The following is a 10,647-nucleotide window of genomic DNA, read 5'->3' on the forward strand; positions in this document are numbered from 1 at the left end:
TCTGGGTTGGTTTTACATCCCTCCCTCCTTCCTGCCTGTCTATCACCTGTGGCTTCAACAACCGTCCCAGCCCCGCATGGTCCTGAGCCCCACGCTCAATCACGCACAGCACAATTGCATTCAGCAATGATAGAAATCCCACTTTATTCTTTTCAAACGGAACTGCTGTCCGTCAAGGGCCATTCTACATCTGTGTAAGAAGGATGTTCTTCCTGTCCAGGATCATTCGGTATCTGTTTAAACGGGCTGGTTGTCAGTTCCGGTTCATCATTTGCCAGTTTAAGACGTATTTTCTCATAATCCGGATCATCCTGTATATTTTAAAAGGAGTGTGATTTCACTGCGATGACCGAATTGTAAAACTGTTGTGTTTCAAGCTGCATTGACGTTGACTGTGTCCGTGCACATCCATATCGCAGCGCATCTATTCATTACTCGAAATATGCTCATGTTTTACTAAATCCACTCTTTCATGTCACATTGGCCCAAATTTGCTCTCAATATAAAAAACAATAAATGGTGTACCGACGGCAACGGCCGTGTGGCATAATAGATATAGGCGTCTGACTTCGGTTATAACCGCGATGTTATCAAAAGACTGCAGGTTCAAGTCGTGCCACGGTCACCTAATGCGCCACGTGAAATGTTATATTCTTTGCTTTGATTCTGACTCAAAACCAAACATCTCGAACAGTCACTCACCTGAAGTGAAGGAAAGCTGTTTGCTTTCAGAAGCAAATGGCACAATTTCATCACTGTTGATCTGGTTGCACGGGCAGAACAAGCGGTCAAGTAGACTTTCATGCACATTATTTCTGTTTCGATGCAAAAAGTAGGGGATGGATGTCTGACGTTGATGTAAATAGGAGACGAGGTGAATGAGATGTTCAGGCGATAGACTGCTGATCCAGTATGCCCCCACCCTCGTCGTTATTTTGTTAAACATTTGAACCCTCGGTTTTTTACGTCATTTAAATTTAACCCCAATGCGAAATTCACTTTTTACTGACAAGGATGCAGCTGGTTGGTAAAGTAATGTCTCCAAAAATTATCTATTCATTAAAGAGAAAACATTAGCAGGACAATGGCGAGGGGGACTCATTAGATAGGTCTCTGAGAGTCAGCACAGGCACGATGGGCCGAACAGCAAATTCATGTCAGAATCTGAGAGCTACGTACTTCATTGTCGGCGGCTCGTTGATCTCGTGGTATGATTCTCGCTTAGAGATTTTAATAATTGAAATGCGAGAGATTCCGGACGAGCCCTGCCAACTTTTCGTCAAAAAAACATTTCTCAGCCGGTCGACATGTGAGAAAACTGACATGTTTCAAATTAAAACGTGTGATTTCGCTCCGTTGTTCCCACAGCGTCGAAAATCCTGGAGATTCCCAGGAGCAAAGTTAAACTGTCCGAACTGAGCAAAGTTCATGAATCTCAGATGTACTCGGCTCTGTGTCTCATTGGATAACCTAAACCCGTGTTTGATTCCGGCCAATACTTGATCAGTCTATCTTCCTTTCTGCACGCATGAGCTCACTTCCATTGGGATAAGCATACATTCAACGTCAATCTCCACTTCAACGTGAAACAGACTCTGCCCTGAATATGAGTGCGTCCTGTTTCTCCATCGCTGAAAAGATGTGAGAAACTGGCTTTGGAATTAGTCCCTTGGCTGGCGAATTTAAACCGTACAGGAAATCAATCCGCGGTGGCCAACCTGCCTGGTCTGATTAAAAGGCGTTCACACCCTACATTCCAGGCATGTTATAGTGTTCTGGCCTCAACATTCGGTTCAACGTATCGGATCATAAGCACCGCTCCCATTGTCTGGTAATGGTTCTGCTGTTCCCACTATCACCTCCTCTGGTCCATCCTTTGTTACTTTATTGCCCGCTTACCACCCACGTTGACTTTTCGCATTGTGCCATTTATTATTCAATCACTCCGTCGCTGCACTGCGTCACAGACATTTCCTTTTGTCCTGCCTATTTTTTTCTAGGCGCTATTTTCGGGGAAAAATCTGTAATCTTTACAGTTTTCTGAAAAATCGGAATGATCATCTGACTGAACTTGAGCCCGGGTTCTTCATCCACAGAATGTTCACGACCTGCTGAGTTTTACAGAATTCTTTGTTTTTGTTCATTGTATTTCCGTATCCCTTTTATGGTGATGTGCTGATCGCCGCGGTCATTCTCTGTCTCTCTAAAATGGTATGGGATCAGTACCGGATCATTATGTATCTATTTAAAAGGGATGCGATGACTGTCCCGGATATCAAATTTCAAATTTCAAAAACTGCCTTTGGAGAGTGCAGGAATTTTAGTTTGTTTGTATGTTTGTGTAAGCGAGAGAGTGCGTGCAAACGTTCTGCGCGAGGTTGCTGTGCATTTCATGTCATGAGAGAAAAAAGGCATTGCATGCAACTAGAAGCCAAACTGATTTGATTCAACACGCATTCGAGGACTGCCTGACAGGAGAAGAAACTGCTCAGGGATTTTGCTATTCCACATGTGAAAGAAGGCAAATTACATAAGTTAGAAACATAGCGATTTTAGCGAGAGCTTGCGTATGGGCTGTGTGACATGATGAAATCCTTTCCCCTTATTTTCAATTACAAATAAAATCAAGAAAGACAAGACATGGCTGACTGACTGACTTTGTTTATATAAATATATGTATAAATATGTATATATGCGTTTATTTTTATACATTCCCTAATATTTAACTATCACAATAAATATGCTTTTTCTGTTCTGCCTGCATTGGCTCTATTACATTTGACCTCTTTCACAGCACAAGCAGCTGCTTTCAGATCCAACAGAAAGGCACTCGCGACTTTCAAAGATCGCCTTTGTTGCCCACATCTTCCCTCGTGGCTTGTCTTACACCATGGGCTTACTGTGTTAAGGTATTTACTGACTGCACGCCCTGATTTCCAGTGGATTTCATGCAGTCGCACAGCCTTCATTCAATCAAAAATATATAGATGAAGAAACAATTATTTATTTTTTTAAATCAAATCACATTTAATTTTTGCCAATTAAATTGTAAATTTATTTAGTTTCTAATTATGACAAATATATATATGTTTTAAATTGTCTTTTTGTCTGGATTGGTTTTACTTCCCTCCCTCCTTCCTGCCTGTCTATCACCTGTGGCTTCAACAACCGTCCCAGCCCCGCATGGACCTGAGGACCACACTCACTCACGCACAGCACAATTGCCTTCAGGAATGATAGAAATCCCACTTTATTCTTTTAAAGGGGAACTGCTGACCGTCATATGCTATTCTGCAGCTGTGTAAGAGGGACGTGCTTCCTGTCCAGGATCATTTGGTGTCTGTTCAAACGGGATGGTTGTCAGTTCCGGTTCATCAATTGCCCCTTGAAGACGTATTTTCTCATAATTCGGATCATCCAGTATATTTTAAAAGTAGTGTGATTTCAGCTGCGATAACCGAATTGTTAAACTGTTGCGTTTCAAGCTACATTGAGTTTACCTGTGCCCGTGCGCATCCATATCGCAGCGCATCTGTTCATTACTCGAAATATGCTCATGTTTTGCGAAATCCACCCCTTGATATAACTCTTGTCCCAAATTTGCTCTCAATATAAAAAACAACAAATTTTCGGTCGACAGCAACGGCCGCGTGGCCAAATGGATAAAGCGTCTGACTTTGATTGCAACTGCGATGTTATCAGAAGATTGCAGGTTCGAGTCCTGCCGCGGTCAACTAACTCGCCGTGTGAAATGTTATATTCTTTGTTTTGATTCTGACTCAAAACCAACCATCTCGTACAGTCACTCACCTGAAGTAAAGGAAGGCTGTTTGCTTTAAGATGCTAATGGCACATTTTCATCACTGTCGATATGGTTGCACGGGCAGAACAAGCGGTGAAGTAGATTTCGTGCACATTATTTCTGTTTGAATACAAAAAAGTAGGGGATGGATGTCTGACGTTACCGTAAATAGGAGACAAGGTGACTGAGAGGTTCAGGCAATGGACGGCTGATCCAGTATGCTCTCAGCTTCGTCGTTATTGTGTTAAATATTTGACACCTCGGTTTTTTTCTTCAATCACATTTAACCCCATTGCCAAATTCACCTTTTACTGACAAGGATGCAGCTCGTTGGAAAAGTAATGAATCAAAAAATAATCTATTCATCAAAGGGAAATCAGTAGCTGGACTATGGAGATGGGGAATCATTACATCGGTCTCTGAGAGTCAGCACAGGCTCGATGGGCCTAAGAGCAAACTAACGTCAGAATCTGAGAGCTACGTCCTTCACTGTCGGCGACTCTTTGGTCTAGGGGTATGATTCTCGCTTAGGCATTTTAATAATTGAAATGCGAGAGCTCCCGGGTTCAAATCAAGTATGAACTCAGCCGATTTTTAGTCAAAAAAACACCTCTCAGCCGGTCGACATGTGAGAAAACTGATATATTTCAAATTAAAACGTGTGATTTCGCTCCGTTGTTCGCACAGCGTCCAAAGTCCTGGAGATTCCCAGGAGCAAAGTGAAAGTCACCGAACTGAGTAAAGTTCATATATCTCAGATGTACTCGGCTCTGTGTCTCATTGGATAACCTAAACCCGGGTTTGATTCCGGCCAATTCTTGATCAGTATATCTTCCTTTCTGAACGCATGAGCTCACATCCATTGGTATAATCATACATTCAGCGTCAATCTCAACTTCAACGAGAAACAGACTCTGCCCTGAATATGAGTGCCTCCTGTTTCTCTAGCGCTGAAAAGATGTGAGAAACTGGCTTTGGAATTAGTCCGTTGGCTGCCGAATTTAAACCGTACAGGAAATCAATCAGGGGTGGCCAAGCTGCCTGGTCTGATTAAAAGGCGTTCAAACCCTACATTCTAGGCATGTTATAGTGTCCTGGCCTCAACTTTCGGTTCAACGTATCGGATCATAAGCACCGCTCCCATTGTCTGGTAATGGGTCTGCTGCTCCCACTAACACTTCCTCTGGTCCATCCTTTGTGACTTTATTGCCCGCTTTCCACCCACTTTGAATTTTCGCATTTTGCCATTTATTATTCAATCACTCCGTCGCTCCACTGTGTCACAGACATTTCCTTTTGTCCTTCCTCGCTGCCTATTTTTTTCTAGGCGCTATTTTCGTGGAAAAAATCTGTAATCTTTACATCTTTCTGAAAATATCGGAATGATCATCTGACTGAACGTGAGCCCGGGTTCTTCATCCACAGAATGTTCACGACCTGCTGAGTTTTACAGAATTCTTTGTTTTTGTTCATTGTATTTCCGTATCGCTTTTCTGGTGATGAGCTGATCGCCGCGGTCATTCTCTGTCTCTCTAAAATGGTGTGGTATCAGTACCGGATCATTATGTATCTATTTAAAAGGGATGCGCTGACGGTCCCGGATATCAAATTTCAAATTTCAAAAACTGCCTTTGGAGAGTGCAGGAATCTTAGTTTGTTTGTATGTTTGTGTAAGCGAGAGAGTGCGTGCAAACGTTCTGCGCGATCTTATTGTGCATTGCATATCATGAGAGAAAAAACGCATTTCATGCAACTAGAAGCCAAACTGATTTGATTCAACATGCATTCGAGGACTGCCTGACAGGAGAAGAAACTGCTCTGGGATTTTACTATTCCACATGTGAAAGAAGGCAAATTACATAAGTTAGAAACATAGCGATTTTAGCGAGAGCTTGCGTATGGGCTGTGTGACATGATTAAATCCTTCCCCCTTATTTTCAAATACAAATCAAATCAAGACAAGACAAGACATGGCTGACTGACTGACGTTGTTTATATAAATATATGTATAAATATGTATATCTGCCTTTATTGACATACATTCCCTACTTTTTAACTTTCACAACAAATGTACTTTTTCTGTTCTGCCTGCTTGGCTCTATTACATTTGACATCTTTCACAGCACAAGCAGCTGCTGTCAGATCCAGCAGAAAGGCACTCGCAACTTTTAAAGATCGCCTTTGTTGCCCACATCTTCCATCGGGGCTTGTCTTCCACCATGGCCTTACTGTGTTAAGGTATTTAATGATTGCACGCCCTGATTTCCAGTGGATTTTATGCAGTCGCATAGCCTTCGTTCAATCAAAAATATATAGATTAAGAAACAATTAATTATTTTTTAAAATCAAATCACATTTAATTTTTTGCAATTAAATTGTAAATTTATTAACTTTCTAATTATGACAAATATATATATATGTTTTAAATTGTCTTTTTGTCTGGATTGGTTTTAGTTCCCTCCCTCCTTCCTGCCTGTCTATCACCTGTGGCATCAACAACCGTCCCAGCCCCGCATGGACCTGAGGCCCACACTCACTCACGCACAGCACAATTGCATTCAGCAATGATAGAAATCCCACTTTATTCTTTTAAAGGGGAACTGCTGTCCGTCAAATGCCATTCTACAGCTGTGTAAGAGGGATGTACTTCCTGTCCAGGATCATTTGGTGTCTGTTCAAACGGGATGGTTGTCTGTTCCGGTTCATCAATTGCCCCTTGAAGACGTATTTTCTCATAATTCGGATCATCCAGTATACTTTAAACGGTGTGTGATTTCAGCTGCGATAACCGAATTGTTAAACTGTTGCGTTTCAAGCTACATTGAGGTTACCTGTGGCGGTGCACATCCATATCGCAGCGCATCGATTCATTACTCGAAATATGCTCATGTTTTCCAAAATCCACTCCTTGATATAACCCTTGTCCCAAATTTGCTCTCATAATAAAAAACAACACTTTTTCGATCGACAGCAGCGGCCGCGTGGCCTAATGGATAAGGCGTCTGACTTTGATTGCAACTGCGATGTTATCAGAAGATTGCAGGCTCGAGTCCTGCCGCGGTCAGCTAACTCGCTGTGTGCAATGTTATATTCTTTGTTTTGATTCTGACTCAAAACCAACCATCTCGTACAGTCACTCACCTGAAGTAAAGGAAGTCTGTTTGCTTTAAGAAGCTAATGGCACATTTTCATCACTGTCGATATGGTTGCACGGGCAGAACAAGCGGTGAAGTAGATTTCGTGCACATTATTTCTGTTTGAATACAAAAAGTAGGGGATCGATGTCTGACGTTTCAGGAAATAGGAGACAAGGTGACTGAGAGGTTCAGGCAATGGACTGCTGATCCAGTATGCCCTCAGCTTCGTCGTTATTGTGTTAAATATTTGACACCTCGGTTTTTTTCTTCAATCACATTTAACCCCATTGCCAAATTCACCTTTTACTGACAAGGATGCAGCTCGTTGGTAAAGTAATGTCTCAAAAAATAATCTATTCATCAAAGGGAAATCAGTAGCTGTACGATGGAGAGCGGGACTCATGGGATCGGTCTCTGAGAGTCAGCACAGGAACATTGGACCGAATAGCAAACTAACGTCAGAATCTGAGAGCTATGTCCTTCACTTTCGGCGACTCTTTGGTCTAGGGGTATGATTCTCGCTTAGGCATTTTAATAATTGAAATGCGAGAGCTCCCGGGTTCAAATCAAGTACGAGCTCAGCCGATTTTTAGTCAAAAAAACACCTCTCAGCCGTTCGACATGTGAGAAAACTGACATGTTTCAAATTAAAACGTGTGATTTCGCTCCGTTGTTCCCACAGCGTCCAAAATCCTCGAGATTCCCAGGAGCAAAGTGAAAGTCACCGAACTGAGTAAAGTTCAAGTGTCTCAGATGGACTCGGCTCTGTGTCTCATTGGATAACCTAAACCCGTGTTTGATTCCGGCCAATTCTTGATCAGTATATCTTCCTTTCTGCACGCATAAGCTCACCTCCATTGAGATAAGCATACATTCAGCGTCAATCTCAACTTCAACGTGAAACAGACTCTGCCCTGAATATGAGTGCGTCCTGTTTCTCTAGCGCTGAAAAGATGTGAGACGCTGGCTTTGGAATTAGTCCGTTGGCTGCCGAATTTAAAACGTACAGGAAATTAATCCGGGGTGGCCAAGCTGCCTCGTCTGATTAAAAGGCGTTCAAACCCTACATTCTAGGCATGCTATAGTGTCCTGGCCTCAACATTCGCTTTAACGTATCGAATCATAAGCACCGCTCCCATTGTCTGTTAATAGTTCTGCTGTACCCACTAACACCTCCTCTGGTCCATCCTTTGTTACTTTATTGGCCGCTTACCACCTACTTTGGCTTTTCACATTGTGCCATTTATTATTCATTCACGCCTCCGCTCCACTGTATAACAGACATTCCCTTTTGTCCTTCCTCGCTGCCTATTTTTTTCCAGGAGCTATTTTCGTGGAAAAAATCTGTAAACTTTACATTTTTCTTAAAATATCGGAATGATCATCTGTCTGAATGTGAGCCCAGGATCTTCATCCACAGAATGTTCACGACCTGCTGAATTTTAAAGAATTCTTTGTTTTTGTTCATTGTGTTTCTGTATCCCTTTTAAGGTGATGTGCTGGTCTGTCCGGGTTCATTCTCTGTCTCTCCAAAATGGTGTGCTATCAGTACCGGATCATTATGTATCTGTTGAAAAGGGATGTGCTGTCTGTCCCGGCTTTCAAATTTCAAATTTCAAATTTCAAAAACTGCCTTTGGAGGGTAAAGAAATTTTAGTTTGTTTGTGTATTTGTGTAAGCGAGGGAGTGCGTGCAAACGTTCTGCGCGATCTTACTGTGCATTTCATGTCATGAGAGAAAAAATGCATTTCATGCAACTTGAAGCCACACTGATTTGATTCAACACGCATTCAAGGACTGCCTGAAAGGAGAAGAATCTGCTGTGGGATTTTGCTATTCCACATCTGAAAGAAGGCAATTTACATAAGCTGGAAACATAGCGATTTTAGCGGGAGCTTGCGGATGGGCTGAGTGAATTGATGAGTTCCTTCCGCCTTATTTTCAAATACAAATCAAATCAAGACAAGACAAGACATGACTGGCCGACTGACTTTGTTTGTATAAATATTTATATATACGTATATTAACATAGATTCCCTACTTTTTACCTTTCACAATAAATGTGCTTTTTCTGTTCTGCCTGCATTGGCTCTATTACATTTGACCTCTTTCACAGCACACGCAGCTTCTGTCTGATCCTGCAGAAAGGCACTCGCGACTTTAAAAGATCGCCTTTGTTGCCCACATCTTCCCTCGTGACTTGTCTTACACCATGGGCTTACTGTGTATGGGTATTTACTGACTGCACGCCCTGATTTCCAGTGGATTTCATGCAGTCGCACAGACTTCGTTCAATCAAAAATATAGAGATTAAGAAACAATTATTTATTTATTTAAATCAAATCAAATTAAATTTTTGGATTAAAATTGTAAATGTATTTATTTTCTTATTCTGATTTATATATATATATGTTTTAAATTGTCTTTATGTCTGGGTTGGTTTTACTTCCCTCCCTCTTTCCTGCTTGTCTATCACCTGTGGCTTCAACAACCGTCCCAGCCCCGCATGGTCCTGAGAACCGCGCTCACTCAAGCACAGCACAATTGCATTCATGAATGATAGAAATCCCACTTTACTCTTTTGAAAGGCAACTGCTGTCCGTGAAGGGCCATTCTACAGCTGTGTAAGAGGGATGTGCTTCCTGTCCAGGATCATTCGGCGTCTGTTCAAACGGGATGGTTGTCAGTTCCGGTTCATCAATTGCCCCTTTAAGACGTATTTTCTCATAATCCGGATCGTACTATATTTTTTAAAATAAGTGTGATTTCAGTTGCGATAACCGAATTGTTAAACTGTTGTGTTCAAGCTACATTGACGTTGCCTTTATCCGTGCACATCCATATCGCAGCGCATCTGTTCATTACTCAAAATATGCTCATGTTTTCCGAAATCCACTCCTTGATAAAAACCCTTGTCCCAAATTTGCTCTCAATATAAAAAACAACAAATTATGTGCCGATGGCAGCGGACGCGTGGCCTAATGGATAAGTCGTCTGACTTCGATTGTAACTGAGATGTTATCAGAAGATTGCAGATTCGAGTCCTGCCGCGATCAGCTAAGTCGCCGCGTGAAATTTTATATTCTTTGTTTGGATTCTGCCTCAAAACCAACCATCTCGTACAGTCACTTACCTGAAGTAAAGGAAGGCTGTTTTCTATAAGAAGCTAATTGCACATTTTCATCACTGTCGATCTGGTTGCACGGGCAGAACAAGCGGCGAAGTAGACTTTCGTGCACATTATTTCTGTTTGAATGCAAAAAGTAGGGGATGGATGTCTGACTTTGCCGTAAATAGGAGACAAGGTGACTGAGAGGTTCAGGCAATGGACTGCTGATCCAGTATGCCTCCAGCTTCGTCGTTATTGTGTTAAACATATTCCCCTCGTTTTTATTCGTCAATCACATTAAACCTCATTGCCAAATTCATCTTTTACTGACAAGGATGCAGCTCGTTGGTGAAGTAATGTCTCAAAAAATAATCTATTCATCAAAGGGAAAACATTAGCAGGACGATGGAGAGGGGGACTCATGAGATAGGTCTCTGAGAGTCAGCACAGGCACGATGGGCATAAATAACAAACTAATGTCAGAATCTGAGAGCTACATCCCTCACTGTCGGGGCTCGTTGGTCTAGGGGTATGATTCTCGCTTTGTGTTTTTCATAAGTGAAATGCGAGCGGTCCTCGGTTCAAATCTCCGACGAGCC

General features: G+C 42.0%; 2 non-coding genes across 2 annotated transcripts; both read left to right on the forward strand.

The window, feature by feature from the left end:
• The first annotated feature begins 3,644 nt into the window (after positions 1–3,644).
• Positions 3,645–3,733, forward strand: trnaq-uug (transfer RNA glutamine (anticodon UUG)). The gene is given in 2 exon segments: positions 3,645–3,681; positions 3,698–3,733. It is a non-coding gene; the product is annotated as a tRNA-Gln (tRNA).
• Positions 3,734–6,777: 3,044 nt separating this feature from the next.
• trnaq-uug (transfer RNA glutamine (anticodon UUG)) lies at positions 6,778–6,866 on the forward strand. Its single transcript is given in 2 exon segments — positions 6,778–6,814; positions 6,831–6,866. It is a non-coding gene; the product is annotated as a tRNA-Gln (tRNA).
• Positions 6,867–10,647: the final 3,781 nt, after the last annotated feature.

This window comes from Pristiophorus japonicus, chromosome 28 (assembly GCF_044704955.1).
Source record: "Pristiophorus japonicus isolate sPriJap1 chromosome 28, sPriJap1.hap1, whole genome shotgun sequence".
Classification (NCBI taxonomy): Eukaryota; Metazoa; Chordata; class Chondrichthyes; family Pristiophoridae; genus Pristiophorus; species Pristiophorus japonicus.